Below are 17,752 nucleotides of genomic sequence, written 5' to 3'. Positions count from 1 at the left end.
GTGTACGTAATGAAATTAGTATAACAGGTAAAAAGAAATCCAATAAAAGCTTTTTTATAAAAACAGTTTTTAACACAGTAACTATAAATCAGTAACACTACGTTACGAAATCTGCAATCTCATCTAATTAGGTTAGCTATTGCCTGAAGAAGAGATCAGATTGCAGATCTCGAAACGTAGTGTTACTGATTTATTGTTTCACAGAACGATGGCAAATGTCCGGAAAAATCCTGTTTCCTTCACAATCCTTCCATCGTAAAAAAAACCTTCAAACAAAGAATTTTTAACACGTTGGAAGGAAAACTCAATAATTCAGGTGCCTTGTCGACTATAAACAACTGATCACAATGTACACACGCATCTGAAGCATTTATTTTTAGCGATTACGAATGGTTTCGCACTCAATTTCTAAGACGTCACACGTGTATGCCTATCTATGCTCTCAAGGAACTTGAAGATGACCCACTGTTCTAGTCCTGCCACCATAAACCTTTGTAAATAGTGTATATAGTTTTAAATACTTGACAAAATTGTTCTGAACAAATTGCAAACAGTTTTTAAACAAAATTGACACAGTCTATCTGGTTTTATCAGTCAAAGACGAGGACATCAAGTATCAAGTAAGTAAGTATGAACAATTCTACATCTAGTTACTTATATTTCCGACGCCAATTTTGTTTGTGCCTTGTTGCTATGATCAAGAAAATATATAAAACCGTGTATATTTATGACCATTGTAATTTATTATGGTTTTAGTATTTTTTGTGTGCCTTATTCGATTTTTCTTGTTCTTTGATGAAGGAAATAGTACATATGTATACAGGTCTGAGAAGCCTACTTCTGTCAAAAGACAACTAAGTTGGTTTTTATAACAGTCTTTAAATTTATAGTAAATGTTAGTAACTTTGTCTCTGATATCTGCATTACAGTACTGACCAAACATTACATACTTATTATTTACTAAAATTTACTGTTAAAAGAATACTTTTACTCAAAACTTAATTGTTTTATCGGGATATTTTTACTCTGTGCTCAACAATGGTTGTTTTTATCTCATTTAAGCCACAGCGTGAGCTATACCGGTTCGAAGTGCACTGGTTTTCATTGTCAAATTACATGATTGGACCTCCCCGGGATTTGAACCCGTGAGCTCTCGGTTAGAGCCGAGACTATAACCATGAGTCTACGGAGGAGGTCAGTGGTTGTAGAAAGTGTGTACTATCAAGCTTACTCTATGCTTTCAAGACACAATAATGTAAACAAATTAATTAAACATATGGTTATGCTGTCATAAAACAATATTTCTACAGAACAACAGTTGATAACATTTAACATGCTCTTTCAATGTATTATATACAATTTTTTTTTCTTTTTGTATTCACCTAATGTTTTTTCCGTAAACTTTTACGATATTTTAATAGTTATTCTGATATTCTAGGCGAGAATGAATTCACTAAATTATACATCATTATAATCGGTGCAGCCATTTTTTAGTTATAAATGGGGTAACTAACCCGATTTTGTTATAATATATATATATATATAGATTTATAGAATTGGAAATATAAATGCCATAAATAATAGTAATAACTCACTCCGTATAGTATCGGACGTGGTCATTACTATCTTACCTAAATTTGTTAATCTTGGCCGAATTACGACTTCGGATATTACATCTCATGAATGACGCCATTCATTCACTACCAAATAATGAATATGTCTCTTTCATACTGGGCTTGTTTGAAAACAGCAATCTGACGCCAAATTGAACGCAGTGATCAATGGAGCCGATTCCTTTGATACTCGAATCACCATCTTCTTTTGATCCAGTTATAATCCTTTCGGAATAAATTGAAGATGATCAGTTTTCAATATAATGCAGGCTGTATTATCTGCCCCATTCACCGTGCGGGGCCTCCCCAGAACCTTTATTCATTTAGACAGCGAAGTTGTTCCCATCTCTCTCCGAGTTCTTTGACCAAACAAAATTAAACAAGAGGCAGATTCAGCGAGCTCTTTGGTCTTATTGGAACTGGATTTAAGCCTGTGAAACTACTGTCAGAGTGTAGAGTTCGGATGCGAACTTTGAGCTGTAATTGCATTATCATCAATAGATGAATTAAATTAAAGGTGGATACGGTTCAAAACAATCTAAAAAATACAAATATAGATCTTGGCGTAAAAATTGTGAAAAGAGTCAAGAATCACAATTACATTTTAATAAAGACAACGTTCTACATTAATAAAATAGAGAAGAGAAACAGTTTAGATTAACAGTAATCAGATAGATCTCAATTCGAAGAACTCCTCTAAAGATTAGATTGGATGGCCAAAATCCAGTTAGAATCTGAACTGATTTGAAAGCAGGACATTCCACATTCTAGCTTCTGCATAGCTGGGTGTCTTTTCAGTAATTGTACGGTAATCATGGAAAGAACTGATTTGAGAGCAGTACATTCTTACATCCTAGCTTCTACATTCTACAATTCTACATTCTAGCTTCTGCATAGCTGGGTATCTTTTCAGTAATTGTACGGTAATACATGGAAAGAACTGATTTGAGAGCTGTAATTCTTACATCCTAGCTTCTACATTCTACAATTCTACATAGCTTCTGCATAGCTGGGTATCTTTTCAGTAATTGTACGGTAAATACATGGAGAAGAACTATTTTGAGAGCAGTAATTCTTACATCCTAGCTTCTACATTCTACAATTCTACATTCTAGCTTCTGCATAGCTGGGTGTCTTTTCAGTAATTGTACGGTAATACATGGAAAGAACTGATTTGAGAGCAGTAATTCTTACATCCTAGCTTCTACATTCTACAATTCTACATTCTAGCTTCTGCATAGCTGGGTATCGTTTTCAGTAATTGTACGGTAATGTATGGAAACAGTAATTGATTAGAGCTGGACTTGCAAAATCATCAATAGTTCAATGCAGTTACAGACAATTACGTTGTAAAATAATCTAAAAAAAGTATAAAACATAGATCTTTACATAAAAGTTGTGAAAAAGTTAAGAATTCACAATTACATTTTTTAAATAAAGACAACGTTCTACAGTAATAAAATAGAGAAGAGAAACAGTTTTAGATTAATAGTAATCAGATAGATCTCAATTCGAACTCCTCTAAAGATTAGATTGGGATGGCCAAAATCCAGTTCGAATCGCTGTGTATCTTAAATGATTTGAGAGGCAGGACGTTCCACATTCTAGCTTCTGCATAGCTGGGTGTCTTTTCAGTAATTGTACGGTAATACATGGAAAGAACTGATTTGAGAGCTGTAATTCTTACATCCTAGCTTCTACATTCTACAATTCTACATTCTAGCTTCTGCATAGCTGGGTATCTTTTCAGTAATTGTACGGTAATACATGGAAAGAAACTGATTTGAGAGCAGTAATTCTTACATCCTAGCTTCTACATTCTACAATTCTCTACATTCTAGCTTCTGCATAGCTGGGTATCTTTTCAGTAATTGTACGGTAATACATGGAAAGAACTGATTTGAGAGCAGTAATTCTTACATCCTAGCTTCTTACATTTCTACAATTCTCTACTTTCTAGCTTCTGCATAGCTGGGTTGTCTTTTCAGTAATTGTACGGTAATACATGGAAAGAACTGATTTGAGAGCAGTATTCTTACATCCTAGCTTCTACATTCTACAATTCTACATTCTAGCTTCTGCATAGCTGGGTATCGTTTCAGTAATTGTACGGTAATGTATGGAACAGTAATTGATTAGAGCTGGACTTGCAAAAATCAATCAATAGTTCAATGCAGTTACAGACAATTACGTTGTAAAATAATCTAAAAAGTATAAAACATAGATCTTTACATAAAAGTTGTGAAAAAGTTAAGAATCACAATTACATTTTTTAATAAAGACAACGTTCTACAGTAATAAAATAGAGAAGAGAAACAGTTTAGATTAATAGTAATCAGATAGATCTCAATTCGAAGAACTCTCCTCTAAAGATTAGATTGGATGGCCAAAATCCAGTTCGAATCGCTGTGTATCTTAAATGATTTGAGAGCAGGACGTTCCACATTCTAGCTTCTGCATAGCTGGGTGTCTTTTCAGTAATTGTACGGTAATACATGGAAAGAACTGATTTGAGAGCTGTAATTCTTACATCCTAGCTTCTACATTCTACAATTCTACATTCTAGCTTCTGCATAGCTGGGTATCTTTTCAGTAATTGTACGGTAATACATGGAAAGAACTGATTTGAGAGCAGTAATTCTTACATCCTAGCTTCTACATTCTACAATTTCTACATTCTAGCTTCTGCATAGCTGGGTATCTTTTCAGTATTGTACGGTAATACATGGAAAGAACTGATTTGAGAGCAGTAATTCTTACATCCTAGCTTCTACATTCTACAATTCTACATTCTAGCTTCTGCATAGCTGGGTATCTTTTCAGTAATTGTACGGTTAATACATGGAAAGAACTGATTTGAGAGCAGTAATTCTTACATCCTAGCTTCTACATTCTACAATTCTACATTCTAGCTTCTGCATAGCTGGGTATCTTTTCAGTAATTGTACGGTAATGTATGGAAACAGTAATTGATTAGAGCTGGACTTGCAAAATCATCAATAGTTCAATGCAGTTACAGAAAATTACGTTGTAAAATAATCTAAAAAGTGCAAAACATAGATCTTGACGTAAAAGTTGTGAAAAAGTTAAGAATCACAATTACACTTTAATAAAGACAACGTTCTACATTAATAAAATAGAGCAGAGAAACAGTTTAGATTAACAGTAATCAGATAGATCTCAATTCGAAGAACTCCTCTAAAGATTAGATTGGATGGCCAAAATCCAGTTCGAATCGCTGTGTATCTTAAATGATTTGAGAGCAGGACATTCCACATTCTAGCTTCTGCATAGCTGGGTATCTTTTCAGTAATTGTACGGTAATGTATGGAAACAGTCATTGGCTGAGCTTTAGCGAAGTCTCTCACTCGTGGGGCTGGAAAGATTTCATTTGTCTGTCTATCTATCCGTTACGAAATTTCGAAAACTAACTGACCCATAGACTTTAAATTGTGCCTGAAGCTTCATTTATATGTGAGGAACACTTAGTTCGACGATGGTGCATGTCACTCCCTGGGATTTGTCTGAGCGTTAGTGTTAATAATTTTACATTGATCTTATGAGTAACCGTGATGGAAACAAACAAGATAGTAGCGGAGTAAAGACATTTTAAAACAAACTGTGTACAGTCAAATGAGATTTTAACAACTGGCACTTTTTTTCATAGAGTAAAATGAAGATGCAATAGTCTGTTTTAAAAGTCGGTGACAACAGTATGACTTCAGCGCATTCTTACCTTGTAGTACCCTCACTTGCATAACGGAACTTTTATTTGTCCACTGCTTCTCTCCGGTGTACTGGAAGGATTTAAACATTTATTTTCTGTATGTTAGTGTGTTTACTCCTTGTTCCCAGGACAACGAGAAAATGAAATGAGCTATGTAGATTTGGAATTTTGCATTCAGTTTAGCGTAACCTGTTACGCGACACGTGGTGTGGCGTACTCACTTGCGTACCCTGTGTTGCAGTTGCGGAACTGTACGTACTGCTGTTTCTTGAAATCCGGTGATTTGAACATGACATTATTTCAGCAAAATCCCAAAGACTTTGACCATTACCCAAAATCCACGGATTTGCCACATTCTCCCACAGTACAACAGGGACATCATACGGCATTCCTAAATTAAGTGGTGACATTCTACGAAATGCTCACCTACAAACTACTTTGTTAATGTATACCCTTGTGAAATTCGACGATATAAACGCTTTACTAGATTCTAATATGACAGTAGTTGCTATACAGGGTGGTCAGTAAAAGTGTTCGAATACTTTGGGATTTAGTTCCACACATAAAAATGAGCAATAAAGTTCATTTGAAGGTACGTGTCCTAAAAACTGTATTTTTTCGTCTATCTGTCTTTATGTGTTTTTTATAAAATATATATATATTGAACTAGTTAAGATAAAGTTATGAAACTTGAGAGTTGTATCAACCTTTGGTAGACCTTTTTTGAAAATAAAATATTAACAAAATCCTTTTATCCGTTTCAAAATGGCGTATGTTTAAAATTTTGAAAGTCAAGTAACAAAAAACCGGTATAGTTATAAAAATGCATAGGGTACCAAATATTTAGTCATTTTTATACCAATTCCAACGGTACTTTTTCCAACGAAATCTGTCAACGCATAAGCGAGGACGGCCACTTTAAAGATACGCTTACACAAGCCGGGAGCACCCAACAACTGATACCTCTCAACTGGGCCATGTTTAGTCTACACTGTTAAAGAAGTATAGGATGCTTCCTATATTTATTTAATTATTTAGAGGAATCTTTATATTTTTATTAAGAGAATTGTAAATTAATATAATAAGTGAATTGTAAGATTGTGAGCCTTCCAGCAGTGCCGAATTTCTTGTCAATTCGGGTTCGAGGAATGCTAGAAGCTTCCTTTTGTATCTAGGTATTGAGCATAGGTTACAGGTCTGGGTTGGATAGGTACCATCCAGTTCAGACATTGTGTTTGCTCAATTTTGATTGGCCAATGATAGGTTGATTAGATGGTGGGAGGGACTTCTAGATCCTTCCGGTGGCTTCAACCACGTTTTTCGGGGATTTCTTTGCTGTGTGCTCAGAGAGAGAAGTACGTGTAGAAGTGATAGCCTACTCTTGCCGTATTGATTTTTCGGGAAGAAGGTTGAGTTTAAGATTAAAATTTCTTTTCAAAATTTAAAGTCTCAAGTTTAAATTAATTAATCTATAATAGTCTTTTTGGTTACTTGGTGAAGTCTTCAGCAGATGTGTGAGGTACTGTGAAAGTTAGAATTTAATATTGAAATAGAAAATTACTTGATGATATTTTCCTGTTCAATTTGGTTTAATCAGGAATAGCCTACTAAAAAAGAAAATTCATTTAATGTTCTGAGATTCTATAGATATTTTAACAAGTTCCTAAATTTAACCTTCAAAGCCAAGCGGATAATTCAATAATTTGTAAATTGGAAATTTAGAGAAAATAAGTAGTTTGAAATTGATACAATTTTGAGTTTAACTGGTTGGACATTGTCTTTGTTCATATATTAAATATTAATATTATCTTAATTTGTTTAATTTTTATTTTGAGAAGAAGTATTATTTTATTATTTGTTTCATTTTATATTTGAAGAAGATTATTTTATTTTGAAGTTTAATGAAGATTTTTATTTTGAGTTTGTGTTAAAAAAAATTAGCACTGAGAACTTGAAGGACACAATTATTGAATGATTGATTGATTGTTAATTTTAAGACTGGACTTGTGAACTTTTGATGGGTTATAAATAAGATTTAATTGAGAATAAATTCAAAGTAAAAGAAAGATAGCTTGGCGTTGCTGCATTATTGATTTCATATTTTTATTAGAATTACAGTTAATTTTATACTGAGTTTAATTATTGAATTCCATTGGAACTTGTGCATTCTTAGAATAAAGGGTTATTAGTTCAGAACACAATTGATCGCTCTTATACTAAAACAAAAATAGTTGTAATTGGTTTATAGAAGATAACCCTACTATAGACACGTTACAAGAAGTAAAGTTATAATTTTAACTTTATTCAAACATCACTTATTTTAGTCTGATTATGAATGGTTTCTCGATATCGTTCATTTTTTTCATCAATTCTCTATATCGTTAATGCTGTTTCGCCAATTCCTTTAATTTTAAAGTAATTAGGGGGTTAATTTTGAAAACATCCAAAATATTTCCAGATGGTATTATCAAATACCCAAAGGAAATTACTAGTTCTCAGCTGTTCAAAAATCAAGGGATGGCGTTTTCGTATGAGTAGATGATTAAACATTTTAATAAGTACACTCAGTTTTTAAATATTTTTCCCGCAACAACAGCTGGAGATAAGTTGAAGTTGGAACATTTTACATTTCTCTTTGATACTGCACACCACGTTAATTAATTAGTTTATTTATTCACCGTAGGTTTTTTAATTTACAACTTTTACAGGCTGGCGATCCTTTACTCCAACAGTACAATTTTCAGTTAATTGTTTTGTTGGAAAATCACTTTTTACATACATACATTTATTTTGTCTTAATATATTAGTAAAATTAGTATAAACCCTTTTTTAATCTGTTCGTTATTTTGAATAAAATCGTATATGGAATGTGGTGTTTGTTGTTGCAAACGTAGTTGTTGTACCAGTAAAAATATTATTTGTGACAAACAAAAATGAAATGTTTTTTTTTTTTGTTTCTTTTCTGTTGAAGGTTTTGTTTTATTTTATTTTCTCCAAATACGTAAATTTTCTCTGCTACAAAGGTACTTAAGATATGTATTTTACAAGTATTACATATCAACTGAAGGAACTATCGTACATTAAGATAAACAATATTAAAGCCAAATTTCTTTTCTTTTTTTTTGAAGGGGTTGGCCTATGGGGTTTACTTGACGGTGTATTATTAAGGCTGTAGTGATGTAATACAGGAGGTGGTATTTTGGAAATATTGTGTGATGATACTGTGGGCCATATTAGAATTGGTTTTCTTGTAACATCTGGCACCCACAACAACTCTTATAAAGGCTTCATTTCATCTTTGCGTCGGAAAAACATTTAATTTGCTGTCGGAATTGGAATTGTTAATAATATCTTGCCAGAACCCCCGTGGTTGGAACCTCATACAAAATTGTAAGATTGGTCACCAAAATTTATTGTATGGATTGTAGATGAAGGTTGTTAGTTAACTGATAATCTCAAAAAGAAACTAAGCTATATTTACCTGACAATCACAATTGCATTAACCTATCATTCGCAAGCCTTTCTAATGAGATGGTAACATTGATAGTAGGGGTGTGGACTACCACAAGGTCGTTTAATATAACCGGTGCAATTTTCATGGCCAGTGAATCTCAGCCTTGCCTGTCACAAGCCATTACGTTAACCGTTCACACGCATGCCTCTTAAGATTGTAACATCGATAGTAGGGGTATGGACTACCACAAGGTCGTTCCGTTCACACGCATGCCTCTCAAGATTGTAACATTGATAGTAGGAGTGTGGACTACCACAAGGTTTAATAGGACCGGTGCATTTTCCATGGCCAGTGAATCTCAGCCTTGCCTGTTACAAGCCATTACGTTAACCGTTCACACTCATGCCTCTTAAGATTGTAACATCGATATTAGGGGTATGGACTACCACAAGGTCGTTCCGTTCACACGCATGTCTCTCAAGATTGTAACATTTTTAGTAGGAGTGTGGACTACCACAAGGTTTAATAGGACCGGTGCATTTTCCATGTCCGGTGAATCTCAGCCTTGCCTGTTACAAGCCATTACGTTAACCGTTCACACGCATGCCTCTTAAGATTGTAACATCGATAGTAGGGGTATGGACTACCACAAGGTCGTTTAATAGGACCGGTGCAGTTTTCACGGCCAGTGAATCTCACCATTGCTTGTTACAAGCCATTACATTCACCGTACAACGTCACGGTTAGGCGGGAAATCTGTAATGACTGGGCAAATTTTGCGCGTGACGTCGACTTTGATTTTTCGTCTTTTAGGGTTTTAATATTTCAGTATTTACTTCGCTAGACACTATATTCGATGCTAAGTTTCCTGTTTCGGAGAACTACTCGTGTACCGTCTTTTACAGTGGAGTGATTGCGCTTTGTTTGGATTGCCGAGTTATCAAAATTTTAGGATGAAGACGACTGTTGCCTACTCCAGTATCACTTTACTATTACCAGGATGATTGAACATGACGTGATTAGAGATGCAACTACTGTAATCTATTAATCTAATTTTTACTGAAAAGTTCTTTGGGTATAATAAAAGGGAATAAAACATTATATTCAAGTGATTCACGTAAGTCTGACGCTGTCACATACTTAACTCCTGGAATCTGAAATCATGGCTGAAGATATCCAAAAGAATTTCGGCGACAAATGAGTTCAAATTAAACTTATTCATGGTTTTGCCATCAGGAACACCTAGATTCCAAAATTAAGTGTAATATTTTTTTTATTCAGACTGACATGACTGCAGATTCCAGGAGTCAAGTTTTTGTAAGCATCAGACTTCAGACACTGCACTAAGTGGAGGGTGAACTGGAGCTAAACTCTTCATTTGAATTGAATCCACCCTTACCTCCACACGTACGCTAGATTTAAACGTGTTAATTAGATACAAAATGTAATTAAATTTTACGAGCATTGAAAAATTGCAATCATGCATTTAAAGTCGTGCAGACGTTTTCATTCGATTTTCGGAGTTGGTGTAAAAACGTAAAACTTTTGTATGCAATGTTTCTTTTACGTGTGCGGATATAAATCAACATACAACTAGGCATAAATAATCTTATATTCAACATTTTATCTGATTTTCGTGCTTGAAAACTTTTGTAATCATATGATTAGCCTTGTTGGATAATTTTTAAAAATATTTTAAATATTCAAATATTTGTTCGGTAATCAAAGTCTAAAAAAACTAATCCGTCATTGTATTTGCTCTACAAGTTTGACGCAGACCGAATTAAAATATCTCAGTTTATAAATATTAATTCTACTATTTACGGAAAACATTCTGGATGTAAGTTTTCTTATTCATTCCTCTATGAAATACTGGGACTTTTTTAAAGCTATCCAAACAGTAACAAGGTGTTATACAATTTAAGTCTATGGGCATTTCGTCACTCAACACAATCGATTTATAGACAATATTCAACACTTAACACGTGTTCGGAGGCGATTGTTTTTGTTTGTATTTTATAACCAAGAGTGTGTTTGCATAACAAACTGTAGAGATTACTCATAATTTATTAAACGTGTTAATCAATCAGTTTTAAATCTATTTTGTAAATCGTGTACCCGCTAGGGACCCACTCTGACTGTAACACTGTACTGTATCGTTTGTGTAAGTGTATGATACATTATAGCTGAAACATCATCATCAACGCGAATCAAAAGTTTTAAAAGTGACATCCACTGAGTACTTGGCAAGTGAGTTCTTTAATTCCAGATCTTGTAGTTGGGAATTAGTTGTTTTAAGATGTTGTTACTTTGGTATTATCCAGAGGCATATTTTCGGAAGAGTTTTTACTATCGCAGATCCAAAAACTAAATTATTAGAAAGACTTAATTAACTTACTGTGAAAACTACATTTCACTATGACGATCGGTTATTGTTTTCTGCCTCCAAAAGGAACGAATGTCGGCGGCACGTAGACTACTCTATCCCTATTTACTATTTGTGATTAGGCTATACACTTTGTTTCAAGTTTATTTTTGACGATGGAAGGATTGTGAAGGAAACAGGATTTTTCCGCACATTTGCCATCGTTCAGTGAAACAAAGACTCAGCAACACTACGTTTACAGTCGTAGGTGGTTGGTCGACGAATGCAGACCTATTGTGACCAGTATTTTGTAGTTCCGCTTTAATAATTACTGTTGTGTTTAGGATTTTATTAAGTGCATGTTTTAGAGTTAGTGAAATTCACACAACATGGTGGTTGTGATTCCTGACTTAGGCGTGTCACAACGCTCTGGTATGATTTGTTTATTTTAGCCTAGTCTGTAATTATGTGTTAGGTTAGTTATTTACCTGAAGAAGCAGATCTCGAAACGTAGTGTTACTGATTTTCTTGTTTCACTGAACGATGGCAAATGTCCGGAAAAATCTTGTTTCCTAGGCTATATAAGTATGTAAATACATACGTAAGTATTATAAGTACAACATTTTAACGATCATTCACGTGATCTGACCTTGAATTTGGGTAATATCTCTTGTTTTTCTTTTTTGCCAAAAGTGCAGGACCCCACCTTGGTGGCCAGGGGCATTTCCGATCGGCATTTTCATGAACTCAGATCATTCAACGTGATCTGATGTGAGAGAAGTTTCAAGAAAAAACTATCTGGGACGTGATCGTGAAATGCCCTTGGTCACCAGTGTGACCTTCAGTGGTCCCGCACTTCTGCCAGAAAAAGAAAAACATCCCTCGAGATAGTACCCAGATTCAAGGTCACACCATTTCAGCGCTCGTGAAGATTATCTTTAACTATGGTACTACTAGTAACATATTTATGGTAATATAATCTAAACCTAATTATATACCCTAATAGCAAAAAGTAGATAGAGACAGAGTGGTCTCCTTCTCGATGGTATCGCTTCCTTTTGGGAGGCAGAAACCAAGAACCGATTCTAAATGTACACAATTATCATGGTTATTGTCAGTTCTTGTCGATAATGTACTTTTTCTAGGTCCCTGATAAGAAAAACTCCTTGAAAATTGTGAGTGCTGGCGGAAAAAGAAAAACTTCCCTCTATCAGGCGTCTAAACCTAGGGGTGGCGACACCAGGGGGTCGCTAAAGACGTCGTTGGGGGTCGTAGAAAAAAGTTTTTGTCAAAAAAAATTAACGGTTTATTCTTGAGCTTATGATAATTTCACTGTTCTGCGGCCAGTAACTTCACCAAGGGAAGTGAACCCAAACTTCAAATAAGAGTCGTTGTATTTCCTGCAATTTTTGTTTGATCTGCCTTTCCTCTTTAGTTTGATCTGCCTCGTTACTTACGGAAACACTTCTTCAAAAAAACTTTTATTACAACGTTGAACTAACTCAAAATAAAAAAATAAACACGTGAAGAGTAAGAAGCCTGCAGGTTAGATCAGGCAGACAGAAGACCGAGTCATCGCAGATCGCGCTCGTCCGCATATTTTCTAACGCTAATGTTATATTTTGATTTTGTTTACTATCGTACTTTTTCATTAGGGGAAGAATAAATTTAGATATTATTGAATATTGAAATATATTTTATACCATAAAATAAAATCACAGTATTTTACATGCTACTGTATTTATGTAGTGGTGTTGAACGCCTCTCCCCCACCAATTGAAATTTAAGGTCGTGGATCGTCAACATTTCAGACACAAAAAGGGGGAAATATATTCAAAAAGATTGAGAACCCCTGCTGTAGACAGTACTTAATTTCAGGCTCAGGTGAGATGAGCACTCTTAAACGTTAACTTAAACTTTTTATATTTATAATACGCCTCGCCCTTCCAGCAATTGAAGTTGACTGTAGTGGATCGTCAAAATTTCAGACACAAAAAGTATTCTTGGACTCAAAATAGTTGAGAATCCCTTATGTAGATAGTACTTAATTTCAAGCTCAGATTTTAAATGTAAACTTTAACTTTTTCTATTTATAATACATACGTATGTATTTACCTAACTTACATAACCTAATAGTAGATAGAGACACAGTGTCGTCGGAATAGTACCAAAGTACCCTATAATTTATGTGATGATGCTTTGTAAAATTATTTGCAATACAAGCAATTCAGACAGTTTTGAACAATGAAAATTCCTCCTACAATAAAGTAGGCTGTGGCCTACGAGTTGGGCCACTTTACCAATGGCTTTAGTTCACAAACCTATTTAACCTCAAAGCCTTTAGAAGAGGGAGGGAAGCTTCCCAATCAATTAGACACCGTCACTGGGGTCTCGAGTGGGCCCTTATGTTGTTTGTTGTTAGGCCGCTTTGCACTGGTAAATTAAAGGTGAGGCGGTGAAAGCCTTTGACACTAATGCGACCTCTGGCGGCGCTCATCGGCCTCTTCAGGGACATTTACCTCCCACTTGTCGTCTTTACGCGGCCCTAATGAAAAGTAACCTCTGTTTATAAACGTTCCGACTCTTTAATGCTGAGCCCTTCTTCTAATACGTTCACTTTCTGATGTTTTGTTTTCTTCTGCACCAATAGCACCTTTTACGTGTTGTAAGGGCGCAATAGTAGTCGAAAATTCCCCCCAAAAACAATAGTTTTATTCTTGTTGTTATTCTTTGTAAATATTTTCATACATTGTAGGTTCACTTTCTGATTTTTTGTTTTTATTCTGTACCAATATCACTCTTTACGTGTTGTAAGGGATAGCCTAGTAGTCGAAAAATTCAAAAATATTTTTATTCTTCTTGTCATTATTTTGTGAATATTTTCTTCATACATTATAGGTTCACTTTCTGATGTTTTGTTTTTATTATGTACCAATATCAGTCTACGTGTTGTAAGGGATAGTGCATAGTGTAAGGTGACCATTTTGAAGTTCTCTAAACCAATCTGCGGCGATACCTGATAAGACAAGGAAATGGATATTGCTTAGTTATTACACACACTTAAAAATGTTCCAAGGCCTGTAATTGATGTCCAAGAATATTATAATATAAGGATGGTCCTGTACAGAATATGACAGTAAATCGAAAACTGTTGTTTTTAAAGTTTAACAGCTTTAAAAGTGTACAAGCCAGAGTGAGGCTGAAGGAAATCGTTGGATGAGTTCAGGTTTGTTAAAAAGCTCTCTTCCTGCAGGATCGCAACACCGATGGACATGTCCTCTGTATGCATAGGCACTGTTCAAAGCCTGCTGGTCTGAAACCGTCCTTTTTAGCCAATGGGTATCCCTAACTCTCTTTTTCTCTTCCTGCCGCCTTCTCGAAGATAGGAAAACGTGGTTGGCGTGATCGTGCCCTTATCCCCTTGTACGTAGGTGAGCATTTTTAATCAACATTTTGGCTTTGTAATGTATTCGGGTAAGTGGAAATTTCGAGTGGTTGGTGAACTTTGCTTTCCAACTCCTTGCAGGTGGAATATGATATTTAGAATTTGTCAGTACAACAAATAAAACAGGTCTGTGTTGAACTCGTTACATTCCCGCTTCATCCTTTCTTTTAAGATCTTCCATCAACCATTCCATTCTTACCAATGTTACATGGTGCGTAGTAGACCTTAGACCTTTCGTGGGGTTCTTAAATCGTCGTGAACCCTCTTCATCTCGTAATCGGTTACAGCCAAATGCTAAAATCTAAGACACACATTGAATCAAACGTGTGAATCTAAGAATCACATTCGACACTGTTGTAATTTTATTGTGTGTGTGTGTTATTATTTTGTTTTTGTTTTTTTTTACACACAGAAAACACTACCGTATTATAATATAATGGTAATTGTACCTTATTAATTTGTTATAAATAATAGCTTGTATTAATGTATGTCTAAACACGCAGACCCTAAAACTGTTTTACTTTACTGCAAGTATTTGTATTAAGTTGAATGAAATCATAATTGTGGCATAAATAACAAGGGTAATTAAATGCGTTCTAACCTATTTAAAAATCTAAAACAAATTGAATTAGGTGAAATTTAATTGGAAAGATTTAACATTATTTTTTTTTTAATTAAAAGGACAGAAAAATTAATATTCTGCCGTGACAGTTGTCCTCAGAAGAAATTTTAATATAATAAAAGCGCAATAATTCATAAGATTATTACAACCGTCAGAGAAATGTCCCAGGAGAAGCTGACGGAAAATCTTAAATGGAACAATGGGGTCGAGGTGCTTAGCGTTATGAAGGTGATAAGATGAGAACAACGGCGCATAAAAATTTAATTTGGACCACTCTGATAAAAATGGCGGCCATTAAACTTGTCGAGAGCTGGTATGGATATTAAGTAAGCAATTATCTCCTACGTGCGTCTCACAAAATATTGGAGTAAAAATATGAATACTACGATAAAATAAACACTGATGTGTTCAGGCAGGCGTCGATTAAAATAAATCCATCCCTAGGGTCCCTCTAAAAATATTTATTCATATTTCTAATTGTTGCCATTTTAAACCCTGTTCTTTAAGTGCATGGCAGTAGGCCGCCCCAAGGAAAAAAACCCCCTGTTCTACATTTTTAAACCATTAGTTTTTTATTGTCACATCATTTCCACCTCTTTTGGTTTATTGTTTCTCATCAAAACATTTCAGTTACTTACAACTCGATCTAGGGTCTCTTCCTCTCAGGCGAGCCGTGTATAGTGTCCTAAGTGTAGAGTTTCACAGGCACCCAAGAGATATTCAAGTAGTATAATGACGTTTATCCAAATATTTAAATTAATGTGGAAACATGGATGTGTGTGTTCCACGAAGATGATAGATGTTCACTAGGAAAGGTCTGTAGACTCTTTTCAGAACACAACTCACTGGTGTTAAACATTGCAATATCAACTCATGAATGAAATTCGAGCCACATCATTTGGTACACATAGAAATCGTTTTGCTCCCGGACTACATATATCAAAACAGGATCCAGATAAAGCCTGGATATATCTTCCGATAACAACTAATTATATGTCTCCGATGTACTCTCTATGCCACTTGCGGATAGGATGCCTAAGACATCCCTTTCATGCTGTAGTGAATTTTGCGTGTAATGCCGAAAGAAACAGGAGTAATTGGCTGAGCGTTAGCGAAGCCTATCACTCGTAGGTTTGGAAACATTTCGCTCCTGTCTCTGTCTGTCTGTCTGTGTAACCGCACGACATTTCAAAAACGAACTGCTGTCTCGTAGATTTGAAACTTTGCATGAAGCTTCATTTCTGTGTGGAGGACAAACATCTTTATCCGCGTTGCGTAACTTCAATAGAGCCAAAATATACGTTTCTCAGCCTGTTATTCGATTTGGTAACTTATTGGCTGAGCGTTGGCTAAGCCTATCAGTCGACAAGAACATAGCGACGAAAACATTTGGGGGTCCAGACAACTGATATTTTCCCGCAGTGGACCCATTTTGATCTTTTAACGTTCTTGACCCGTTTCTTTGTTGAGAACGATGGTTAAGCAGTACTTGTCAGTAATACTGAATTATATATACTGAATAATCGTGTAATAAAAAAGTAATTGAAAACAATATATAAAATTTGGGAGGTCTGAACCCCTTGGATCCCCTCGTTGGCTAACGTCCTTGTCATTCTACCAGTCTGTCTGTCCACACAGTATCTCAGAAACGAAATGATCTACAGATTTGAAATATTGCATGAAGCTTCCTTTCTCTGTAGGCAACACTGAATTCGATGATGGCGCATGTCACACCATGGGATTAGGTTAAGCGTTAGCGAATATTTTTACATCGGCCTTATGGGTAACCATGATGAACGAGAAAATGCCATAGTGAGTACATTAATAAAACTAACTGACTACAATAATGTGAGATTTAGTTATAACATGTGACATATTAGTATAACACGTGTATAAAGTTAAGTAATAATATGGGTGAAAGCCAATGTTAAAAATCGTTGACAAAATTTGATTTCAGCGCTCTCTTGCGTTGCAGTACCCTCCCTAGCTCACCGCTATTATAACTAACCCAATTAAGAAATATGTGAATATATAATCGTGGCAAGATATATAGAGAAAGACACCATGTGTAGACTTTAAATTTTGCATGACTTACTTTCTATGTAGAAAAGAATAAGATAGAAAGTTGTATAGCTCCAGTTCACCTTCCTTTTCTTGCAGCGTCTGGTTTCAGACTTGACTCCTGGAATCTGGAGTCATGTTCGTCTGAAGAGATCCAAAGAAGGTCGATGACGAAAATGCTCAAAAAAAAGTTATACATTGTTTCGATATCAGAGACACCTATAAATAGGTGAAGTGGTCTCTTATTGTCTCACCAGGTACACAATTATGTGTATCTTATGTATAGATGGTTGTCTTTGGATTATGCAAGTCCAACCATGGAATTGATGAATTTGAAATTTGGATTTGACGCAAGTCCAACCATGGAATTGATGAATTTGGATTTGACGCAGACATAATTTTCTTTTGTCTGCCGAGATGTAAAAACTTTTTCCTGTACAAAGGACATCTCGAGGATGAAATGAG

General features: G+C 35.1%; 1 protein-coding gene across 4 annotated transcripts in view; it reads left to right on the top strand.

Moving 5' to 3' along the window:
* The window catches only part of LOC124366345 (putative polypeptide N-acetylgalactosaminyltransferase 9), a 620,588-nt gene that overhangs the window by 522,784 nt on the left and 80,052 nt on the right, over positions 1 to 17,752 (top strand). The window contains exon 1 of one of the 4 annotated variants that reach the window (XM_046822830.1): positions 10,810 to 11,044. The exons of the other annotated variants lie outside the window; for them this stretch is intronic. The gene's annotated coding sequence lies outside the window, so the exon portion shown is untranslated. Of the gene's footprint in view, positions 1 to 10,809; positions 11,045 to 17,752 lie in introns of those variants that run through there. 4 annotated transcript variants of the gene reach the window in all.

This window comes from Homalodisca vitripennis, chromosome 7, assembly GCF_021130785.1.
Source record: "Homalodisca vitripennis isolate AUS2020 chromosome 7, UT_GWSS_2.1, whole genome shotgun sequence".
Taxonomy (NCBI): domain Eukaryota; kingdom Metazoa; phylum Arthropoda; class Insecta; order Hemiptera; family Cicadellidae; genus Homalodisca; species Homalodisca vitripennis.
This window is presented reverse-complemented; position numbering and strand designations above follow the sequence as displayed.